General features: G+C 39.2%; 1 protein-coding gene across 2 annotated transcripts in view; it reads left to right on the top strand.

Annotated features, from left to right (window-relative positions):
- Positions 1-24,647, top strand: part of LOC146517454 (protein phosphatase 1 regulatory subunit 29-like) — a 305,410-nt gene that overhangs the window by 235,749 nt on the left and 45,014 nt on the right. For both annotated transcript variants that reach the window (XM_085162098.1, XM_085162097.1), the window contains one exon: positions 5,194-5,242. The gene's annotated coding sequence lies outside the window, so the exon portion shown is untranslated. The remainder of the gene's footprint in view (positions 1-5,193; positions 5,243-24,647) is intronic.

Raw genomic sequence — 24,647 nt, 5'->3', positions numbered from 1 at the left:
AAGCTTAGTCAGAAGGTGACATATGATATTTGTAGGTGGAAGCAATATAAAAAGACCATCAATAGCCTTCATGCTAGAACTCAATGCAAGACCTTGCCTCAAGGGGTGAGGATGATCATGAGAAAGGTGCTGGATTAGCCCAAAACTACACAAAAGGAGTTTGTTAATGATCTGAAGACAGTTACCAAGAACACCATTGGTAACACATGATGTTGTTATAGACTGACATATTGCAGTGCAAAGTCCCCCTGTTCAATAAGGCACATGTGCAGGCCTGTCTTAAGTTTGCCAGTAAACCAGGTTTGGGAGAAATTGCTGTGGTTGGATGAAACCACTATCCTGTCTTTTAGCTTCCACCCTGGCATCAACGACTGCCGTGTTTGGAGGAAGAGTAATGTTGAAAATGACCTGAAGAAAAAACCCCAAAGTCAAGCACAGCGGTGGAAACATTTTTCTTTATGCTTTTTTGTTTTGTTTTGTTTGCTCTGGGGTACCTCATTACATTGAGGACTCAATGTACCACAAAATCTGAGGACCAGAGCCTCCGTCCCTCAGCCAGAAGAATGAAGATGGATCATGAATGGGTCTTCCAGCCTGACAATGACCTAAAACATATATTTCCAAGGCAACAAAGAAATGCCTGAAGAAGAAGCACATGAAGGTCATGGAGTAGCTTAGCAAATGTCCACCCCAAATCCTGTAGAAAATCTGTGAAGGGAGCTGAAGCTTTGAGTTGCCAAATGGCAGCCAAGAAACCTAAAGGATTTAGAGAGTCTCTGTAAAGAGGCGAGGACTAAACTCCTATTGTCTATTTGCAGCATGTCCACTCCTTAAACAACATTCACATCACATCAAAGTACTCATTTTGAGGGGTTTTCAGGTCTGGAATCTGTGATGTCTCCCTCAAATAACTGCATCCTTTAGGCTGGAGAAACACTTTATTTAACTAACACATGAGACCAGGCTCAGGATACTAATCTGTGTACCGCTGATGTTGAAAACTTCTTTCATAGAGTCTGAGGGTAGAAAATAAACAAAACAAACATCAGTAACATTGGTATTTTTCATGTAATCTTCAATACTGATGACCAGTGATGGGAATAACAGCGTTACAAGTAACGGCGTTACTAACAGCGTTACTTTTTTCAGTAACGAGTAATCTAACTAATTACTATTCCTATCGTTACAACGCCGTTACAGTTACTAACGAGAAAATGCGGTTCGTTAATATTTTTCAACAAACAGACGGTTGAAGCTGTGTTCAGTTTACCGCATCTTATATCAGTTGCACGGAAGTAGCTGTAAGTAATCTGGACTCTGCAGCTTTAAGCAGCTGCGCGCTCCCGCGGACGGTAATCACGATCACTGTCTAGCACAACACCTGGAGCCAAGGGGGCAAAACAATGGCATGAGTGTTGCTGTTTGACTGAGGAAGAATAAAGTAGTCGTGGTAAGCCAATCACATGACCACTTAAAGACAAAGCAACAAGGTGATATATACCAGTTTATAAATTGTGTTGATAGGCCACGTAAAACCAGAGTCATGATAAACAATATATACGCTGCGTTTTTTCCTCAATGATTTCGTCACGTTTACTGTCTAAGGACAGCACAGCGAGCACTCTCTGCTTATGAGCAAAAACAAAAAACAGGGGAAGTTTTAGGAGAAGGAGAGAGAGAGAGAGACAGCAGAAAAAGAGAGAGCGAGTTTTGAGATGTGAGAGATTTGTGACGTTTCGCGTGTTTGGAGTGTGTAGTTAATGTGTTGTCTTGTGTAGTTAGTGTGTAGTGTTGTGGATCGTTTTGTGTTGTGTGTCAGAACAATGAGGTGACTGCTGTCTCCAGGTAGAAACAGGAGTGATACACCTGCTGCTGTCAGACCTGCAGGTATCAGGCTGTGATGTTCTCCTTTGTAGTGGACAGAAATAATTTTTTTGGAGTGTCACAAATAATTTGTGTGGCATCTTACTGAAGAACAGCTGATTGTTCTGTAAATAGTTTAAAATGGTTATTTAAAAAATCAAGGTAAAAGGTAAATGGCTGCAAATAACTTTGTTGTTTGCAAAACTTGTGCATAGGATTTTAAAATTGACAATTTATATTTGTACTTAAAGTTATGAAATATGATTCAATAAACATGTTTGTGGTTGTTACAGTAAAAATATAACTTTTTCTACTCTGATTTTATGTTTTTTGTCTGATTATAGATCAATTGTGTTAATACAGTATGTCAAAATGAAAACATAACTAAATTCAGACACGTGAGGCTGTGCTGAAAACGATGATCACAAACAAGGCAAAGTAAATCGTTTTTAAAGGTGAAATGTGGAGTGAAAATCAAAAGTATTTAAAAATGGCCAATTATACCCTGGACCCCAGAGGGTTAAACGGTTTTTTAAAAGTAACGCAATAGTTACTTTTCAAGCAATTAATTACTTTTAGAATATTGTAACTCAGTTACTAACTCAGTTACTTTTTTGAAGAAGTAACTAGTAACTATAATTAATTACTTTTTCAAAGTAACTTGCCCAACACCGCTGATGACATTCACACAGTTGCTAAGCTTAACCAAATTGTATTCATGTGTCTATCACATTTCTCAATCACTTACCCAATTCATGGTCACAGTGGATCTGGAGCACATCCCATCTGGTTTTGGGAAAAGATCAGGTACACCACAGATAGATCACCAGTTCATCGCACTGTGATCAATGCACCAGTGTATCACCAGTGTATCAATGTAACATCATCTTTTTCTCTAAAATCAAGTCACACATCTCAAACAGCAATTTAAAGATGTCGTCACAACTCTTTTCACTCTCAAAGTCTAAATAAACTTACTTTTGCCCCTCTAGGGATAAAGGTACCCAGTACACATGCACAGACACACACACGTCTCACATTCTTCACTGACCAACGTTGTGACACAAATATCTTTATCAAGGTCGAAATGCGATGACAGTAATTGTTACAGATTACCTGCCAATATAGGCACCACTACAGCAGGTATTACAGTTGTTAGGTCTGGATAATAAGATGGTGTGTGTGTGTGTGTGTGTGTGTGTGTGTGTGTGTGTGTGTGTGTGTGGCTCCATTCACCTTCATTCATCTCATGCCTCTTCAAATTGATGCCATGTTGACTTCACCTACAAGTCCAGTGAAGACAAATGAACTCAGCATTGACTTCCCCTCTGTTTAGTTGATGGATAACCTGACAGATGTCTGATTGATGGCTGATCAGTGATTTCAGTATGGACTCATCCACTCCCAGCATCCCTCACTGAAACAGAACACAAAAAATTGAGCGACTCTTTCCACATTTGGAACAAAAGCAAATAAACACAGGAAACAAAAATATATTTATCTGATATCCAGGTCAGATATGTGATATACAGAAACTCTGGTAGGAAGTTAGTGGATGTTTTGTTCTGGGTATATTCTTTTGTACGATCCGCACCTTTAGTATGTATAGCTTTGGTTATGGGATATTTTTCCCATAAACCTTTTGCATTTTTCATTCAGCTTGAGTATATGTAATAGAGTTGTGAAAGAGCAGTTTAACCATGAATTATTTAAACCAAAGAACTGATAAAGAAGGAAGAAAAAACTGCACAGGCTTATAGAAACAAAACACTGTGATTTGAGAGGTTGGGGTGCTTTCAAATTGAGTGCATTGAATTGGATATCAGGTAATTTACACAAAGATAAGCCTTATTTCACAGAGAATAGCTTAAAGACATTATTAGAAATATTTCTGAATGTAATCCATGCAACATGTTTTAGATAAGTTGGAGCAGAGGCATAAAAAAAACCACTTGGTTTTTCTCTGGGCCCCAAGTTCATTTAAGACAGCATCAGGAAAAGTGTAAGACTATTCAGCGGTTTGCTCTCATCTAAAGAGGACGGTGACCATCAGGCTTTTTAACATGGGCAGTTCATAAACTACAGTATGTAAGCCTTGCTTCTAACTGTGAACTCTAACATTTTAGCCCTCCCCCAACCTAAAGGTCAGTGCGAATGGATCCTTGGGTCTGTTCATAGACAGTGTAAAACGTGGACGTAGCCACCTTGATGTCCAAATCAATCTTCAACAACTGTTTGGGGCGTTGTAGCAGGCTGTAAGCTTGCTTTCTAATCATGCAAATTTTGCCATTTTAACACTGGAGTTTATGTGGATTGGACTTCCATCTGGAACCAGACTTAGGTGGCACCTAGAGATAATGCAGTATTTGCCACTTTCAGGTTGGCTCAATTTTCTGAACTCTTTCTCTTTGTCTGCCCTCGAGTTGCTTACATTTTTATCTGATAGTTTTGGACTGATAATGCTGTATAAACAGAAGAAAAGATCAGATTCTAGGAGAGAAAAAAAGAAGGAAATTGATTTTTTTTAAAAAAAGATGGTCCTGAAAACACTAAACTAAAACTAGTTCATATTAGGTCCCTTGTCTTTGAATCAGCAGTCTGGGCAGCCAACCCGATGTCACAGCATTGGGTCCATTTTACACTTTGCAAAGAGCAAATTCTGCATTATTCTTAAAGAACTGTCGTCTACTTACCTCACCCTTCTCCCTAATCATGTACATTTTTTTCCCCTCGTGCACCGTGTCATGCTGTTCCCATTACATTGATTCCCACCAGGGAGCTGCTCATTGCTGCAGCAGCCTCACACTGAGCAGTCAGATGGTGCTTGTTTAGGAAAGTAACAAGTAAAAATTACAGACACCCTTCTCCTCACAGCTTCCCAGGATGCTTCCCAGACTGACCACTATTCTTCATGGAACATTGCCATTTTGTAACCACTTTTCCACACGAGCCCTCTCAAGTTTTGAAGCATATGCAGACATGCACGCGATGATAAACATTGTGGTGTTTTGCAAAGTGACACAGACCACGATTAAGCTGCCAAATCACATGTGAGCTGAATCTGATATGAGGTTATTTGCTCGTCACCATTTTTTTTTTCATGCAATATCTCCATTATTGTGTCGGTTTTGTTCCTCCATGTAAAGCCTGCCCAGCTGCTTCAGTTGGTACTTAGCTCTCTTTGATGTAGACAAATGCACCAATCAGTAACCCGCTCTTCTAATTATCCCAGTCTCTGTTGTGTGGCAGGCAGGGACCTGCCCCTTCTCATGCGGATGACACTGATGGTTGATTCAGCTTCTGTTTTTTTGTCCTTTCTGTTTATTGCAGGCTTTCATTGCTGACAACTGGCACATGATCTGAGAACATCAAATTTGAGGTAATTATTCCCATTGTCTTGTGCTCTGCAACATAGACTGTGCATGAAGGTGACACACACACCTACACACACTCAAGGACTTTTCCAGCTTAAGAGATACATTGCATGGCTTCGGGGGTGACATTGTGCTTCTGTGGTGCACATTAACTGGTACAGAGAGAAGTTTATTCATATGGGTAAAGTGACCATTCTGCTTGCTTGCAGGTCAGGTCACTACGTTGCCCGAGTGTTTATCTCTGTCAGCATGCCCTTCACCAAAACCACAGGGCTGCTGCTTGCTCTGAGGGTGGTCATTCTGTCTGTCTGATGATATTATTAATGTGCTTACAGGCAGCGCAGGTTTCCAACATTTTTCATATTTGAACATGTTTCCTCGTTCATGTAAATGCCGTTTCTGTTGGATAGTTTTGTTTACGCACACGTTTAAGGCAAAGGTATAAACTCATCACACCTGCAACGACTTCAGAAGTGAAATGGACCGCTTTAATTACTGACTTTGTTTTTATTATTTATTTTTAATTAAAAACATTTAAATGTTCATATTTTATTGTATTTAATTTGAAGGGGGAAAAATACTAATCTTCTTTAGAAAAAGGACATTTTCTAGGAAAATAGTTTTTGAATATATATCCAACTAAAACTGTGAAAACATGGCAACTTAAAAATAAAGAGCTAATCACCCTCAGTTCCCTTCTACAGTGTCCCATTGCTATGACATTGCTAAGTCTTGGATTTTATGTGTAGAACCTAACATTATACATTTAATGTGGGTGTGGCCAGTGCATTCTCCCTTTAGCTCTTAGTGGTATTCTCTTGTCTACAATGTAAACTGCAATATTAATGTCAACTGGCAGCACATGTTATACTTTTAAAGCTCTGACTTGCCCCAAACTAAATCCTTAAATAACTGTCTATGTTGTGCAAATGTCACAGATTCTGCACGCTTCACTGATGCCAGACCTCAGTCAGTGCTGCAAACAAACACAAGTCTTTTCTTCAGCTTCTAGGTTGGAGTGTGATAAGTGAGTCTCCTCACTTATAACAAGATCAATCTGGAACGTTAGGACGTTGCATTCTCTAATTACAAGATTAGCATTCAGAAAACTTGCACTGCTTGAGCTTCCTGCAATATAAACAGTATTTATGCCCTTTCAGTACACTTGTGGGACACATTTAAACAATTATGAAATATTTATTCCAATTGTAGGATATCTACAAAACATACACTTCACTGTTTGCATGCATGTATAAAGGAGGGGGTGCACATGCTGTTTTTTATTTTCTAAAAGCTGATTTTAACAGACTAAATAAAATCACATGTGCAGTTAAGTTCTCAGTATCTACAACCAAGTATGACTCTAACTCCCAAATTTTTTTTTTCAGAATTAAAAACATGTTGAAATTTTTGAAACAGAGAAAAAGTACCACTATCACAATATAATGCAATATTAGCACATTTTGAATTAAATTTTTTTAAGCTCATAAAAGGTGGGCAGAGGTTTATCAGTTTGCAAAAACTGATAAACCTCTTTCTGAACAAGGTGCATAAACATAAGAATTAGGAAGACTTTTATATAATTTCATCATCTTCAGTACAAAATATCATCAAAAGATTCTGAGAATCTGGAGAAATCTCTGTGCGCAAATCAATATTGGATGCTTCTAGTCTTTGAGTCCCTGAGCAACGCTGTGTTAAAACAGGATTCTGCTATGGAAATCTGAAAAGTCACATGTGAACGGAAATGCCTCCATCTTTTCTGGACCAAAGTTCATTTGAAATGGACTGAAGCAAAGTCTAAAACATATATCTCATACCACCTGCCATCGAGTGTAAAGCAAATAGGGAGGCAGGAAAAGTAATTTTTCTACTCGAAGCCATCATGCCTGCTTGCTCAGAAACCATAGACACCACACTTAAACATCCTGTGTACTGTACCTCACGTTTTAAACACGAGTCCTTCGTGTCTGAAACAGACTCCACAAGGTTTGCAGAAGTATTTTGCTGATGTGGAACACTATGGTAACCCAAGACGCTTAACCTGGGAAACCAAGCAAACTGGCCTGAAGGGGGTGTTATGCTATTTTATGACAACTGGGCATCCGTTGCCATAAAATATGAAGAAAATGAGTGCCTGCTTGGTAACTGATGAATTTGGTATGAATATGTATTAGAACGCATACAATATTATGATGGATAATTGACTGGGTCAGAACATGTTCAAAATCGCAGGTCTCGTTTGGTGTTATGTGATATTTAATACCTAGTGAACTTGGTCCTCAGACATTATCCACTAATGGATATTAAATATTTAGATATTGAGTTCATGTTACAATATCAGAGCAAATACCGAGTGGTGTCTTTCAGATTTGGTACAGTACAAAGCAGTGAAAGCAGTGGACCGAATGACACCTACACAATCATAGACAAAGAAAAAGGGTTCATGGATATGACAGCCGCTAAAGCAGAGAAAAGTTCTTGCAGAAAAAAAGTGAGTTAAAAAGACAAGGCATGAAAGGACAAAATATTTGACTGACAAGTGATCCTTGGGGAGTTAGGCACAATGCTGCCAAACGGAAAGAAGCAGGAATCACACAGATTTCCACTTTAAATGTCAAGAGCTGCTATGCAAATGAGGTGTAATGACCCTCTGCCCTGCCAGTAATAGATGTGTAGCATTTTGGAATGAGCTGCTTTATATGTTGATCCCTTGATTTCTTTATACGTTGATTTCTTTCCATTTGAAGCAATGACAGCATTTGTCATGAGGGGTGGCACGTCTCCTGTTGTGTCACATTTCCCACTGACAGATAAGTGGAGATTTCCCCAGTGTGTCACTTCCAGTAGGAGGAAAGTACCATTGATCCACGGTGATTGGTGTACAACGCACTAATTAGGGCAGGCTTGAAACAACAGTCACACTGAAAAGGACAGCAAAGGTAGGGAGGCTTTCCACCATGAACCAGTAGTGACCAATCGGATGTTATAAAATTAACACAGATGATTAAGATCTAACGTTAGCTGAGAGCAGTGGTTCCCAAATAGTATGACGAAGCATGCTGGTGTAGATTTTGTTTCAACCCTGCATTATAATTCACAAAAAAGTTATGAATACATTTTATATATTTGTCCACATTCCCCGATTCAGAGGTGAGTTCTATGCCTTTAAAACAACCTTAAAAAAATCTGTCTTCAGTCTGTTTGCTCAACTGCCACATCGAGTAAATTGCACATCCATCCATCTTCTTCTGCTTATCCGGGGCCGGGGCGCGGGGGCAGCATCCTAAGCAGAGAAGCCCAGACCTCCCTCTCCCCGGCCACCTCCTCCAGCTTGTCTTGGGGAACACCAAGGCGTTCCCAGGCCAGCGGAGAGATATATTCTCTCCAGTGTGTCCTGGGTCTGCCCATCAAGTCCCCATGCCATGGAGTAAATTATTAGAGCATAATTCAGGCCACTAAAAACTGTGAGACACTCTCACAAAACCTACCTGTTTTGCTGACTTCTGCTGGCCCTTATCCACACGCATCATCTGTCAGAAGAAGTTGGCTAATGCCATCCTAGTACCAAGCAAGCTGAAGAGGCACTTGGAAACCAAACATCCCTTCTGAGAGACACTTCAAAAGAGCCTGGATCTGAACCAGAAGCAACAAGCCTGCTTGTCAGATGGCGTGAAGATGTCTGATAAGGCGATGAGACGAATTATATGCTGGTAAGGTTTATTGCAAAGCAGAGGGAAACTCAAAATAGTGGCTCCTTTAAAAAATTGCAGTTGCAGTGCTAGGTTATCTGACTGTACAACCAACATACGCAATCCGAAAGCACGACACGTTAGACACAGACACAGAGGTTAGTTTGTACAAATATGAAAAGAGATGTGCCTTAAAGTTTTGACCTACCTTTCAGCGTGCCTCGGGTACTTAAAGTTTCAAAACCATTGTTCGTGAACAAAAGGGTCAGTTGTTTTGATACTACCATTCATATTATATCTTTGCATTTATACTATTAAATGTTATTAAAATGATTCTTTGCCATTTGGCTTATGCTCACAGTTCGATCTGGTTTTAATATACATATTATTTCAAAGGAGCTCTCTGAGTTGGCAACAAACATGGTATATCCCAGGGCAGGCAGGACTTTTGTTTCAAGTCTTGCTCATTCTTGCTAATAGCAGTTAGGCTTTCAAAAAGTTTTCATGCCTCAGCTGTAAAAGGATGAAGGGGTATTGGCTTTTCAACAATACCAGGTGGTGGGTGGGCAGTCGAATGGGCAGCATGGAAACCGAAGTTTGTGAATGAATGACTTGGTAACTTGAAAATGGAGCGATGTAGGATGTAGGAATTGATACAACAGGTTTATCTACCAAAAAAGACAAGTTCGGATCTCAGTGACCTCGACCTGAAAGGTCAGGGGTCAAGTTTTCTGAAAGTCTTCTTAAAGTCTTGTGAACTCAAGGAGTTGATGTAGGATTGATTTAGGCGCATCTAGTAAAAATCTCAGACGAGTGAATCTTAATGACCTCGAAGTCATAGGTGAACTCACCTACGAACTCACTCAAAGGTGAGTTTGGGCTACTGTTAGGCTGAGAGGTAGCGCGGTAGTCGATCATGTTGATCTACCAGTCATTTTAAGTGTGTGTGTGCTTGTGTGTGATAGATATCTTTTAAAAAGCGGTTAAAAGTAAACATATAAAAAGGACTGCAAGATATTCGTGTGCATGTGTGTGTGTGGGTGGATACATCTAACACATGTTTTGAAACATCTAAAGACAAAAAAACACAAAATCTGTTAAGTCAGTAATCAGGTGAGTACATTGCATCACATGATGAAAAACACATGCACATTTATGCACTTTTAATTTAGAGGTATGAGAAGTCCGCTGTGTTTTGGTTAATTACAGAAATAGAGAGAGTGAGAGGATGAAGAACAAATAAAAATATGGGAATGTGAATTTTAAAGGACAGCGAAAGAGAGACAGAAAGACCGATAGAGGAAGGACTATTTGCTAGTCGTGCTGCCATCATCCTGCCAAGGCAACTCGGAAAATTGCTTTGTCTATATTTAGCAACAAAAGACAGCAAGGGTCTGATGCACACACATGTACACGCACGCTCCTTGGCGGGGCCGTGATTTGCAGTTGACCGATGATCAAAACAGCATGGTCAGCTGTATCTTTTCGCATGCGCGCACACACCCACACACACAGTGGCTGGTAGTTGATAGTGTGGTCTGAAGTGGATCGTGCTCATTAGGTGGGGTTTCAGATTGGGTTCTATTTATAGCTGGGAGCAGGCAGCAGGCTCAGCAGTAGCAGCGGCAGGATGGAGGTGTTTGAAGTAGCACAAGCCTCCAGTGGGCCATCCTAACGAGATGCATCCGGAGCCGATCGCTCTCAGAGCTGCAGGAGTTCGACTCTGAAAGTTAGCCCGGTGTGGCTTAGTATGATCCAGGTCAGTTAAATATAGCACTTTTATTTGACGGGATTTACTTAGAAATAGCTTCTTTCATCATACAATACTAACAGCTGGCTCTGGCACAATGAATATAAAATGCCCTGTTGCTATGAGACACAGGTCACTCTCTTTTCCTAAAAAATCAACAACAAAAAATCTGACGTTTTTTCCAGTTGTTGGCGTTTGAGTATGTGTTCAAGTGTAGTTGTGCCAGAAAGCCACAATTTGTACTTTTTGAAACTATGTTTCTAATGTTTTTTCCCCACTTGCACAGATGGTGTTATGTCTGTGGTGTTGTGGTGTTATGTCTCGTTGATGACTGTTTTTAATTATAGGTTCATGATTAAGAACAGAACAAACAGATCAGGGTAAGATGATGGGCAGCTAAAACAACTTCGCCATCCTTCTGAGTGCAATTCTAGTCAACCATATAAGAATCAGGTTTTTATGTTGCTCTCTTAACTCTACCTGCTTTATACAACATGTGTCATTCACACTAGCACCTTTTTTTTCTTAAGTGCTTGCTATCTAATAATAATAATAATAATAATAATGTATACTTTATTGATCCACGTGGGGAAATTCCTCTCTGCATTTAACCCATTCACTCAGTGAAGCACTGACACTCTGATGGTTGCATCAGAGACTAACTTGGGGATTAACATCTTGCCCAAGGATATTTGGCACCCAGACTGTAGCAACCAGGAAATGAACCACTAACCTTCCTATTAGTAGATATCTCCTGATGTCATGTTCCTGGGTCTATTGACCCAGCGTTTTAAGTTTTCGTTTATTTGGATGTTGTTTATGTTTAAGTTCATTAAATTAGTGAAGTTCTTTTGGTTATTAGACTCCTTGTGTTTTCTTCCCCTGTATTTAAGTTTCCCTCACCCTTTGTGTTTCATGCTGCGTGTCTTATGTTATCAAGTTTGTATTATCATGTCTGTCTTATGTTTCCTGTTTTATTTTGAAGGAGTCGTGTGTTCTTTGTTCATTGTATTTAGTTTCACTTCCCTTGTCCTGTCATTAGGCTCATGTCAGTCAGCTGTTCCTCCATGTGTCCCCACTTCCCCTAATCACCTCCTGTGTATTTAAGTCCTCTGTTTTCAGTGTGTCATTGTCAGGTCGTCTGTTGTCCACGCCATGTTTCCTATGCCATGCTTCCAAGTTTCTTGTCTAGGTTTTCCTTATTGTTTGTTTAGATTTCCCAGTTTAGGTTTGTGTTAATTTTGCTTCAGTTTGCCCTTTGTTTGTACCTTTTTTACCAGCCATATTAAACGGCTCGCTTTTTGTTAACATTTCAAGTTCTGTTCCCTGTTCCTTGGAGTCTGCGTTTTGGGTCCTTTTGTCAACCCCTACAGTCTGCCCTCGCCGGACTGTGACACCTGAATTCTAGCTCCTGAGCTAAAGCTACTCCATAATGTTGGCGGTGCTTTTGTGATATATGTGATTCAGCTGGACTGATAATTTAATGCAAACTGTCCAGCTCACCGACTCTATTGAGCACTAAACCAGAAGCAACAGATGGCTTTGATAAGATGTCTCTGAATAATAGGATGTCTTCAGGTGGTTGTAATCATAGATCCAGATTTGCTAAACAGAGTAACAGTTCAGGGTTTCACACAAAGACAGTGGTCACCAAGAAAAACAAAATTCACTTTCGCTGTGTTTAAATTAAAATTCATTATTGACAATTAATTGATTATCTGACCAGGAAGCAGATGCAAGCTCTTTTCAAAAAGATAGCTGTGAGCAGCATCGGGTTGGCTATGCAGTTCAGCACAGTTGCCATGGCAATGTTTTTCGGGGTTTGAGGTCCGAAGACCATCTCTGTCAGTTTTTCCGGAGGTTAGATAGTACTGTAGTAGTTACTTAAGCCTTTAAATAGAATCGTACTTCGTGGTCATTTCTATTAGGTTGGTATTTGTCTGACATTATTATGAAGATACAAAAGACAAAGTGTCAGTGCTAAATAGGCAAAGTTCTTCTTTACTGCTGTCAAAGCATTCAGTGCACTTCTGTAAATAACAGTTCTTTTAATGGTCATTTGAAAATGTAAAAGTCAGGTTGGTGTTTTGTAAAATGAACAATGTCTAGCTCAGAATGATATTTATGTGTTGATAAAACCCTGAAACTTTGATGATATTTGTCATATTCTTTGCTTTTTCTGCATACTGGCTGACAGGAATGTTTCTGGTTTTGGTTATAAGTAAAAGTCCTAAAAAGATTGATTTTCAATCTAATAAATTATTGCTGTGTAAAATATATAAATTTTACACTTCTTGTCAGTCGACCCAGTAACAGGTTATATTTCACTAAATGCCATCCTCATTTTGTCCCAGAGGAAAAGTCAAAGGATCACAAGAGTCAGCAGGTCTCCTATCCATCCATGTTTTTCTATATTTCAGTCTGAACCGATCAGCGGATGCTGCCATCTCCCACAGCCGCGCCACCTTTCTCTATCCTAACAACTCTTTCAGGTAGTGCAGCTGGATCCAATTATAGCGATCACTAACAAGCACCTTCAGCAGCTCCCAGTTACATTTAGGGTCTTGCTTGGTGGGTCTAATGTGGCCTTAACCAAAGGTAACAACTTCAGTAAACACCAATGTGACCGTTAAAATTGTTTACATCTATGAATCAGAGTGCATAATTAATTAAAAAAAGTCCTTCTGGAAATGTTTGAGCTTTAGTAGTTTCTCAGACAGTAAAAATAGAGTTTTGACTGATCTTGATGTTTTGTTTTGTTAAAAAGTCATATTTTATGAATTATAAACTAATTGAAAGGGTGATTTTATTTATTTTTTTAAGTACAACAACTGGAAATGACAGTTTGTCATTGCCATGAATCACTTGCACCAAGCAAAGTACTTCAGCTTGAGTGTACTTGTTTTTTTGGCCTATCAGGTCTATCAGTGCTTGGTAAGAATCCATTGTACATTCAATGATCTCTGTTAGTCTGCGTAATGGCCCGAAAGGAAAAAAGAAAAGAAAAGGCTTTTGTCTCAGTTGTGTTATTTGGAGACTGGAGGTATCTTGACATCAGTTCGAGCACAGACAGTTGAGGTCTTATTTCTAATTACCCCACTGTTTTTTTGTTTTTGTTTCTACATTTGTATTACAGTTATTGTTCAAACACTTTGTCTTCTCTTGTTCCCCACATACAAATGTGGGACTCATGTATCACCACGCTCTTAATTCTCTCTTGACCTTGTCGGCATAAACACAATTCATCTACAGTGCAGTACAAACACTGGATCTGATACAAAGGTAGGAACCGATAAGACTGCACATTTTACAAGGTATTAACATTTTCTGCCATCTCCTTCTACCAACCTTCTCCTCTACAGGAGCTGTTAATCCGAGTTCTCCCTCTAGGGCTGATAAGAAATAGAAATAGGAGAAGGCTATAAAGCCATATAATACATCTTGCACTGCGATCATATAGAACAAGTGGTTGAGATTAAGCAGCCTAGATGAAATCCTCAGATGTAAAGAAACAAAAAAGCCTTTAAAAGTTTTAAAGATGCATCTTATAGACGTGAAATATTCTACACTTGGCAGGTAATTAATAAATCAGACTAAAGCAACTGTGTCATGTATATCAGCTTATCCTTATATCCAACCTGCTGTTTCATAGCTTCGGTGGATTAAAAAAGAGCAACAAATCCAGTTAAAGCTGTTATTTTAAATACATTCTGGTGTTTTAATTTGTTTTGTAAGTTTATGTTGGCTCAGCTGTGCATTACAAGGAAGAGACGACTGCAAGAGGCAGTTGAAAATCCTTGAAAAGGCAAGTTCAAGCTTGAATTCAGAAGAAACTTGTGTTTTGCCCATCTGATCCCAGCTGAAATGCATTGAAGCTCTTAATGAGTTATTTGCTGTAAGTATTTTTATGAATTAACTGCTTTAACTCTGAGTGATATGACAATGTAGTGTTCTTCCAATTTCCTGGATTTTTTAAAAATGGGATCGAAGTAGCTCTTAAATCTTGAAGCAGATCCGAAAGTAATACTGAGGAAAGAGTATACATCAGAAAGCCATACTCTGCCTTCTGAAAAGACAGTGACGCGGGAGTGTCATTTCAAATGCCCCTGTAGATGTCATTTAACAGAATGAACATCTACAGGGGCATTTCCAGTTGACTGAATGAAATTACACTACCTCATCAGTGTTACCTTGTTCATCTTTGTAGAAGAAGAGGTGTGCATGGAACAAGGAGCTGCTGAAATCAGAAAGATACAAAATCAAGTATGTGATCCTTATTCGTGTTTTTCTATAGTCCTTCCTTCTGTCCCGGGTATTCTATCATTATTTCTACAATGCTGCCTGCAGACACACAACGCCCTACTTTGGTACAAATCGTATTCCCGTTCTAGAAACAGTCGCCATGAGCGACATGGGCTGGAGGAGAGGAAGCATTGCTTGGCAGTTGCCTTAAAGAACCGTGTTTTGACACGGTCAGGTGGGAGATGTATTCTGTGTCACTAGTATTGCTGGGAGGATCTGGGGTGTTTTACTGTGTAAACATGCCTCAGTTTTCCCACTAATGCTTTGGAAATTTGAGCCCTGCAGTTGGTTGGTTTTTTATATGAGTTTATGTTATTTAAAAAAAATGTAAATTCAAACTTCTGATTGGATTATAACGTGATATAATACAGGATCACCACATTTTATCATATTGATGACAGATCTTGAATTACATCTATATAACTTCACCATGTTTCAGATTCTGAGAACATATAAATAGCTATAAAAGCAAAATTATTTGATATATCAAAATATTAATTGATGACCACATTCAATTCAGACACACTAAAAGTACACATTGCTGTTCTGAACCCAAGTTTGCGTTCAGAACGGCCTTTAGTGGCAGTAGTTTAGGAGGTAGTGCTGCTTATATGGTAATTGAAAGGTTAGTGGTTCAATCCCTGGCTGCTCCAGTCTGCATGCCTCAGTGTCACTGAGAAGGACAGTGAACCTCATGTTGCTCCACAATGTGTACACTGCAGTGTGACTGGTAGGAAAAAAAGTGCCTGAGTGAATGAGGCATACTCAAGTAGAAAAGCACTGGATACCAGCAGTTAGGATCCACTCCATTGACCTTTAATTACTTGTTGTATAGATTCAAATGCTGGAAACATTCCTTAGAAAACTTGGTCCATTTTGACATGATAGGTACGACAAATCCCAAAGGTCCTATTAGATGGACATGTGATGGCTGTGAAGGCCATCACATGGCACTGTGAGTACAGTGGACCAACATCTCTGAACAGTGTTTCACTTCTGTGAATTCATGCTACGAATAATTGAGGTATTTCTCAGGGCAAAGACAGAAACAAACAGGGCACTACTAATGTCATCACATGTTGCCCATATGCCTGATGAATATCACGTGGACCAACATGTTGTAACTGAATAAACATTGCAATAGTTTGTGGGAGTTCAATATGACTGCCTTTATAAAGCTTTGTCCTCTGAAATACCTGTCACTTATTGGGTAATAGTATCACATGTTCTAATCAAAATTAGAAATATTTTATGAAAGTGTGTTCAAAACAATAGAGAATGTAAAGGTAATTTATGCTGATTGTAGAAGTGTTGCTAATCATTCCCATTCTGCTTTGGACCTTTGAAGTGAGAAGTAACTTTTACGTGTTCAAAGAGTTCTGAACATGTAAAAGTTAAAGCTTTTCTTTGGTGAGAGAAGTTCAACAGGAGCGTGGACATAATGGAAGAAAACAGCTTCTGAGATTGACTGAAAAAAGGAGCTTTAAAAAAGAAAAAAAGGCCAAGAGGGAGAAGAAGGCATCAGCCAGAAATGTCAGTTGCCATTGTGTAAAATACCAAGAGGGGAAAAAAGAGGGATGGGTAAAGGGAAGGGGGAGAGGGCTGAAAGAAAAGAGAAAGAGAGGCTGTTAGGCAAGCAATTAAAATGAAAGGAGTGTTCGATGGGGTGAAAAGAAACCGACAATGATAGGATGATGAAAAAGTACAGAGAGAAGAGGATGGATAGGAAAGGAGTAGAAAGAGCAAGGCGAGAGCCGGAAAAGATGTGAAGGCAGATGGGTAGCATAAAGAAAGAAAGGAGGCGTAGCAAAAAGTCGGGGAGAGACAGATTAAAATGTCAGAAAGTAGAGGGCACTTCTCGTAAACCCAAAAATCCAAACCTCAGTGCAAATATGAGAAAGAAAAGGTTCGGATGAGCAGAATGAAGAAGCAAGCACGAAGGGAAAAACACAAAAGTGCAGTTCTGTTACCATTTATGGAGCATGGAGCTTCGGGACTATTATGGACACATTATGGAAAAAGATGCTCCTAATTTGGCAAAATTGGGTAATTTGAGAGCAACTTTTCTTCTTCAATCTGTTCATTGTTTCCAAATTCCAAAGTCTTAAGAGCGATGTGTTCAAATAAAGTTTAGAACAGATTTGACAGGCTTTCAAAACAGCTTTAGTAAACCATGTAAAGACTATGAATAACTGAAAAAACAGCATTGTGGTTCATCCACCCTGCAATATAAAATACTGAAATACAAATACTGCCATATTACATCTGAAAGATGTTAAATAAAATGTAAAAAAGAACATGTGCAAATGCACCGTGATCTGCTTCTCACCCCCTCTTTATTAAAACAGTTTCCTCTTTTCCACACGGATGGTTGAAATTTAAAGTCCAAAATTTATATCATATTTTTTTTTTTTTTTTTTTTTTTTTTTGTAAATTGGATATCATCGCATTCACAAATATAAAATTACATATTTTGATGTTTATGTTGTCATAACTCCTGCATCCCTCCATCTGTGTACATTTAACTGTGTTACTATTTCATTTCCTGGCTCAAACTTTCAGTTCTAAAAGTGACAGCTTGTGAAACAAAGCCGTCGTTAAAAGCAAAGTTCAGATGTTATATACAGGGCTGCTTTAAAAGCTGACACATCATCAGGTTTTCTGCTGACACAGCAGTTGGTGACAGACTACAACAACAACAGCCTACCACTGACTTTTTCTCAGTTATGAACTATACTGCTTTACACACTCCATAATATGTCACAGATCTAAAACACTTCCTTCCTTTATGGTGACTTTAACCTCACAAATATTAGTTTTAAAAAGTACTACAGACTGCTAGTGTGATTGCATGAGGCAATGGACTAGATTTCCTGCCTCATGATTTTACCAAAGACCGTCTTTGTACTCCAGTGTTCAAAGATGCTCTACTAAACACTGGATGTAAACATGGCTGTACCGCTTGGATCTAATTTATCCTAAGAATAAATTTGAAGCTTGAGTGAATTAATTATTGGGACAGAAAAGTCTGTTATAAAATCTAATGCCAGAGAATAACTCCATCAAATGTCTGGAGGTATTCTCCAGGCAAACATTAGGCTGTTGATGGCAGATCTGCTGGTTCTCGTGTTCTCCAATCAAGCTGCATGCTGCACAGAGCTCATCTGTGAGCATAAAAAGAACACCTGGGAAGCTGGACAGACGAGTCAATATAAATCTATCTTACTGAACTTACACATAAGCTTCTCTAGTAAATAACTGTTAAATTCTCCTGATTTATGTCTTGTTATAGGTTTCTTTGTTTTCCCGCTCCATCTGTCTTTTCTTCCTCTCCCTCCCACTCACTTTCTCAAGGGCTGCCAACAAACCCAGGTAGACACGTGTAGTTTAAGCTGCTACAGGTTTTGGCTGCCATGTTGTCTGTGCAAGGGTATCCCCAGATGGTGCACACTCAGATTTACGGAAAAACATGTTACACTGCAAAGCTTTTCACACTTCTACCACTCTGGTGAAGGTGAGACAGAGAAGTTGAAAAGTGATCGAGGTGGGAAATAACTGCTACAAAGCTGCGTCGTGGGCAGTCGCAGACAAGTGTAACAACATAACTGAACTCAGGAGTGTACATTTTCACATGTCGTTGTTACTGGGTGAAACCCTTGTTTCTCCAAAATGTCATATGTTCAGAAAATATCCCCTGAGACCAAAATGACTGTTGAAAACAACAATTCTTGGGGGATTTGAAAGGTTGTTTCATAAGTTATCATAGTTTTTCTTACCACACAGGAGAGCTAAAGTGTGTTCTCTTTGTCATATCCAACACAAGAAAGTAAGTATATAAATAAGATATATACAATATACTTTGCTTATACAAGATTCAAAAATTGTTTTATCATCAATTTGCTTGACTTACAGGACATATTAGAAAGGATTAAGGAACTCAAGGCCTCAGGTTTTAGATATCAACCTGGGTCAACACAACTGAATCAAACAATTAGTTCATTATTAATCTCTGGAGAAGTTCAAGACAGGTTGAGGGTGTAATTTATCCAAATAAATCAGCTGTGTTGGATCAAGGACACATCTAAAGCCTGCAGGACACCAGGAGTTCCCCACCCCTGGTATATACAATAGTTTCAATGATCAACAGCAGCAGGTTTGACCGTCTTGCAGCATTAAAAGATTTATCCCAGCTGCGACAAATTCTCAAAGTAAGTTTCAGTAACAGGTTGCAAAATGTAAGTCTTTAGTTGTAGCACTGCTGACATTGTGACATGAACGGAAAAATGTCCTCATGTGATGACTTACACAATTATTTTAATATTTTTACATTAACTTCCATTGAAATGAAACACAAATGTTTTCTTGTCAGTTCCAGCAGGAACAGGGAAAGTGAACCCGTGTTGCTGATCATCTGGTGGAGTGAAAAGCTGTCCAGCCTGTAAATCCAATTCAACCCCAACAGCATATTTATATTTCGAAATATTATTGTGCAGCATTTTGCAAACTATGTTTAAAAAAAAGAATTAACTTGACCTGAAATTTCAGGACACCTTAAAAATCTGCAAGTTGCAAAGATACTTGTAGTAGTAGAATATTAACTGAGAAATGTTTCCATACTGCAGCTTCCGTGTTTGGGTGGTTGTAGCTCAGTAGCTCGAGTAGCTCATCTGCAAAAAGGTGGTTAGTGGTTCATTTGCTAGCTGGATAGCAGAGCAAGACACTGAACCCCAAGTCGCTCTCTGTTGGAGTGTCAATGTTAGTTCTATTCATCATAACTGCCCATATTGTGTTGGTTTTGTGACCATGTTCACTCCCAACAGTGTCAAGCACTTGACTTTATGGTCAAAAATGAAAGCATGTGTTCATTTCTCTGAATGTTAATGTTTGGGTAAAAAGAAAAGCCCTGCAACACAGTAGCTCTTGAGGACGGCCAGGGAGCAGCATATAATGCCCCACGAGGAGTTGAAGACAACCGCAACATTGTAAAAAGTCATCTGTCGTAAGAAGTCCACAGCTCCCTTTTGCTCAACTTCCCTCCTAAATACATATTTGATCAGAGAGCCACACTAGATTTACCCACTTGTTTCTCCCATCAGTTTGTTAGAGAGCTTGTTAATGACTGAGGCACTCATTAGCAGACACTTGTCCTCTGTATACAGGACAAGAGTGTTGCGCTTTCAAAGAGCCAAATCATTTATTTTACCCTCATTAAACCAAAACCCGTTATCTCAAATCTGATTATCCACCCGTCCCTGCTGACTATTAGGAAATAAGGTAATCAGGTCTGGTAATAAAATTAAACTACAGATTTCAGAATTAGTTTTTTTACATAAATTTATTTTTGTAGTATTCCTTTACCGTTAAGCTGTCAACAGAAATGAGATGCCTTCTGAGCTGCATGATGTTGCCTGAAGTGTAGTTGTAAAAAGTAAGGGTTTCAAAAAAGAAAAAGCCTGACACATTAATAACTCCACGGAGAATAATTCAAAACACACTTGTCTCAGTACTCAGAATGGTTTTGATTTGTAGGAGAAGGTTTTCAATGGCCTAAACTTACTCATTGCAACCTCTGACACACATCAGCTGACAAGGTTATTCAAGTTTTCAACGGCTCACTGCAGGTGAGAGATTGGAAACCTCAAACTGGAGCACTCGCAGAGGAAAGCAATATCCTGAATGAGATCTCCTCCACCTTTCTCTCACTCTTCTAGACAGGTTTTTTATGAAACCCGTGCGAGCTTTCTTTGGCATCTGTTGGCTGACTTCTGAGCATTGCATTGTAATTCCTCACACTGCTCTTCAATTTTGAGTCCTCAGCAACTTACTGTAGGTGGTTTATTTTTTCTATTTGTTGCAATTTATTTGACTATATATACAGTAAATTGAATGTGCGCAGGCAGTTCTCAAGTTTTAAATATATGAGGGTCTGACTCCACCATGTCTGACATCTCAAAAATAGGTGTGTCAGCTATTTGGATGGGGCTATGCAGGTTGGGTCGGGTAATATTTAATTCCAGCTAGCCAGAAGACAATTAAATCCAGTTCATGATCCAGTTCATTCTCTCCAGGTACAAAACTCAAGGAACAACAAGAATAGATACAGAAGTCGAAGTAAAGAACCAACATGTGTGAATGCCTTAAATATGCTTAAAAACAAGATGCCTCTGGGTTTTTGAATATATTGGAGCTATCTCAGCAGGACATTTCGTTTTCATTATTATCACTCATAATAATATAACTGCTTACATTGTAAGCAGTTAAATTAATGCTGTGAAAAGAAACAGTTTATTGGTCTAAATGTTTTTTTCCCTAAAGTAAATTCATGTCTTAGCTCCTGCTTCTCATTGTTTCTGCCATTCTTTCTTAAGCCCACCTCCTTAACTCGGTCATTGGTTTTTACACGCGATCATTCAAAGAGTGCCGCTGAGAAAATGGCTTGTGCATTTGGTGCGCTTAATTTGAACCAACACATAGGGGATATGTGTATGAGTATGCAATTTATTGTGTGCAAATTAAAGTCCTCTTGCAGGCAAGTGCTTAAAGGGTGGTTGAACAGATGAATGTGTGGGTGACTGATGAATTGTAAATATGATAAATGACAGAGATGAATGGGGATTTAATAGGGCATTGAGATGGATGAATAAACAGATGTTCAGCTCACTGCAGGGACAAAAGATAAATGGCTAAAGAGGTGGGCACATAGATGGATGCATGACGGTGCCGAGACAGATGCATATGGTGTTGTTTGAAAGTTTGCTTGGGAAAATTTCTGTGAGATCAGGATTGTGTGTGAGTGTGTCTGTCAAAAAACGTATGATGCAAAAAGGTGAGTTTTCCAGTAGCTGAGAAACACTTGGAGGAGAGATCAAAGTGTGGAGAAAGATAAAAAGGAAGTTCAGAATGAGATGGATAAGGAGACTTTTTAAGAGCAAAACTTTTATCTGCTGCTCATTTATATCTGCTCGGTTTTAACTTCACTGCCAGTTGTTGCTAGACTAATAAAAACAACTTGGAAAAAAAAAGTAAAACCCATGAAAGGATATTCAAGAAAGAAGAAAATCCATAAATAAATAACTGAAAACGGCAACAAAAAGATTGACATTGTGACTAACATCATAGTTAAGCTCAGAGTACGGTGGTAAAGTGAATTAATGACAATGGAATGAAAAAGCTCCACATATTATCTATCAGAACCATTAAATGCAACAACATTTCTACAGCATGATGGTACATTAGAACTTTTTACACTCTACAGTATGTTTGTGTCATGAACCGAAATTCAGTACACAAGCTGGACCCAGAAGCAGAGACAATACGCACAGGAGTACGAAAAATAAATTTTATTTCAACTAAAGGTGCCCCGGAAGGGTTAAAGGAAAACACACGAGAAACTAGAAAAACCAAGGAACCGGGGAATGAGTTATGCAGGAACGCCGTAATCGGGACTGTGGGAAGCTGCAACACAAAGAGGAAGAGAGTTACTGGGGAGCGGGGAAACAGCAGCATGCGTGGGGGAGAGTATGAGTCTTACAGTCAAAGCGGGGCCGTGGGAGCCGGAGGGAGGGGTGAGGGTCCGCGGGGGAGCACCAGGAAAGTAGAGGCGATCGGTACCGGAGGCGATCCAAACTCCAGACGGGCAGGTGGACAGGCAGGTGGCTCAAAAACACGCCGAGCTGTTACCACTGTGAGACGACTAACGGACTGGTGTGGAGCAGCTGGCTGGGCTGGATCAAATAGTCCACCTGGTAATCGCCTGAGATGGGATGCAGGTGTGGAGTTAACAGCCACACCCGTGGGCGTGGGCATCCCATCAGCTCCTCGGACACCGGGCCGCGGACCATGACAGTTTGTAAAGAATGATGTCTTCCGGTCTTAGTGTAGTCTCAAAAACAATAAACACAAAGCAATAAATTTGAGTAAAATGCAAATGAAACACATAAAAATCAATGTATTCAAATAATGAATACATTTTTCCTAACTGGTAAAGTTTTCTAAATAAGTCATTTAGGAAAGTCTGCTTGGTTTAAACTGAATGTATACCAGTCATGCTAATTTGATTTGACCAGATTCCATTAAATGCAACATTTAAGATTATCGAACAAAATCACACGGGGATATGTACACGTAGTTAAAAAAAAATTACACATTTACACCAAACAGAAATCCACCACAGAGTGCTGCTCATGCTGAATGTAAACACAGAACTCCAGATTGATTTTGCTAACTGAAATTCCAATAAAGCTTATGAAAACAATGCAGTACAACTATATCTGCAACAGCACTGAAGGAAAGCAAGAGAGCAGAAAGAAAGTCATTATAATATAAATGCAAATCAAGAAACAAGCAGCGTTCACAATGTCTAGGAGGATTCAAATATTGTAGTTTCCATTCTGCAGAAAACTTTTTACTTTACTTTTATCAGTTTAAGGAGTTTAAGCAGTTTCACAAAAAATGCCACCCTGGTATGTTTTTACAAAGCTAAAGCTACAAGTAGCAGTGATATGAGAATACACAACAAAATAACTGACTATTTCTAAGGCTAAGTCAAGTAAGATTGATGTAATCAGATGTTGTGACCATTATTAAACCGAGCAAAAACAAAGCTAATGTGGCAAAACTTTGGTTTGGTTTTGAAGTATGATGTGTGCTGTGGATTACAATCGGATGAAATGTGCATTGTCTAAAAGCTGACAGGGGGATTCGTGAGAGTAATGGACAGAAATAAAATGCAGTTGAGGTTTGTAGAGATTGTGAAAAAAAGTTACTCTGCATTGAAGGTGGCAAAGATAATAAAACTGAGGGAAAACATCCATCTCAATCTGCTGCTCTTGAATCATATTCTTGTTAAATCAATGATGCTCAGTCTGAGTGTCACAGGGTCCCCAGGAAAAAAAATTGTAAATGTAAAATAATAAAATAAATATTCTTCTGTAGCAATAACAAAGTATAACATTAATTATTCTGTAGCAATTACATAAGAATATCCAGTAATGTCCCTGCCTACAATTAAACACATTCACTTACCGAAAATCGGGGCATCTGCTGTGGCAAATGGGTGCAAGCCTTTGACCACAAACTTAGTCACTGCTCGGTGACATTCGTCTATCCTGGCCTGAAAGGAGATGCAGCAAGAACTGCCAGCATCTGAGCCAGACTCTGTCTCTCTCATCATGGTCACCTAAATGCACAGTAATGGCAGGTTTTGTAATAAGGCAGATCGCGCTAACATAATATGCACTGTTAGTTGATTATTTACTTGCCGCATTAACGGAAGAGGACGTGCAAACGTTACCACTGCTGCTGGGTTGAGATTCACGAGTCCGGAGTGGAATTAAAAACATGACATTCATTTAAGGTTATCGCGTGTTTTGTGAGCAAATGCTTTTGCATATTTGTAGTGTTTCCTCCCTTAAATGAAATATATACTTTTCAAGTATTGCAAGTTTCCCTGTTGTCATCCGTTCTCGAAAAGTATAATCAAACTTTTTAGCGTTTGAGCCGCCATGTTTCCTGCCAGGTAAATGATGCTCCGCAACGTGGTGACGTCATTCGGGGCGACTGGAATCGATAAGGGAATCGTTTGCAAAAATGGCAAACGATTCCAAGGAATTGAAACAGTGGGAACCGGTTCTCAACAAGAACCGGTTTTCGAAACCCATCCCTAGT

The sequence above is a fragment of the Neolamprologus multifasciatus genome, chromosome 6 (assembly GCF_963576455.1).
Source record: "Neolamprologus multifasciatus chromosome 6, fNeoMul1.2, whole genome shotgun sequence".
Classification (NCBI taxonomy): domain Eukaryota; kingdom Metazoa; phylum Chordata; class Actinopteri; order Cichliformes; family Cichlidae; genus Neolamprologus; species Neolamprologus multifasciatus.
This window is presented reverse-complemented; position numbering and strand designations above follow the sequence as displayed.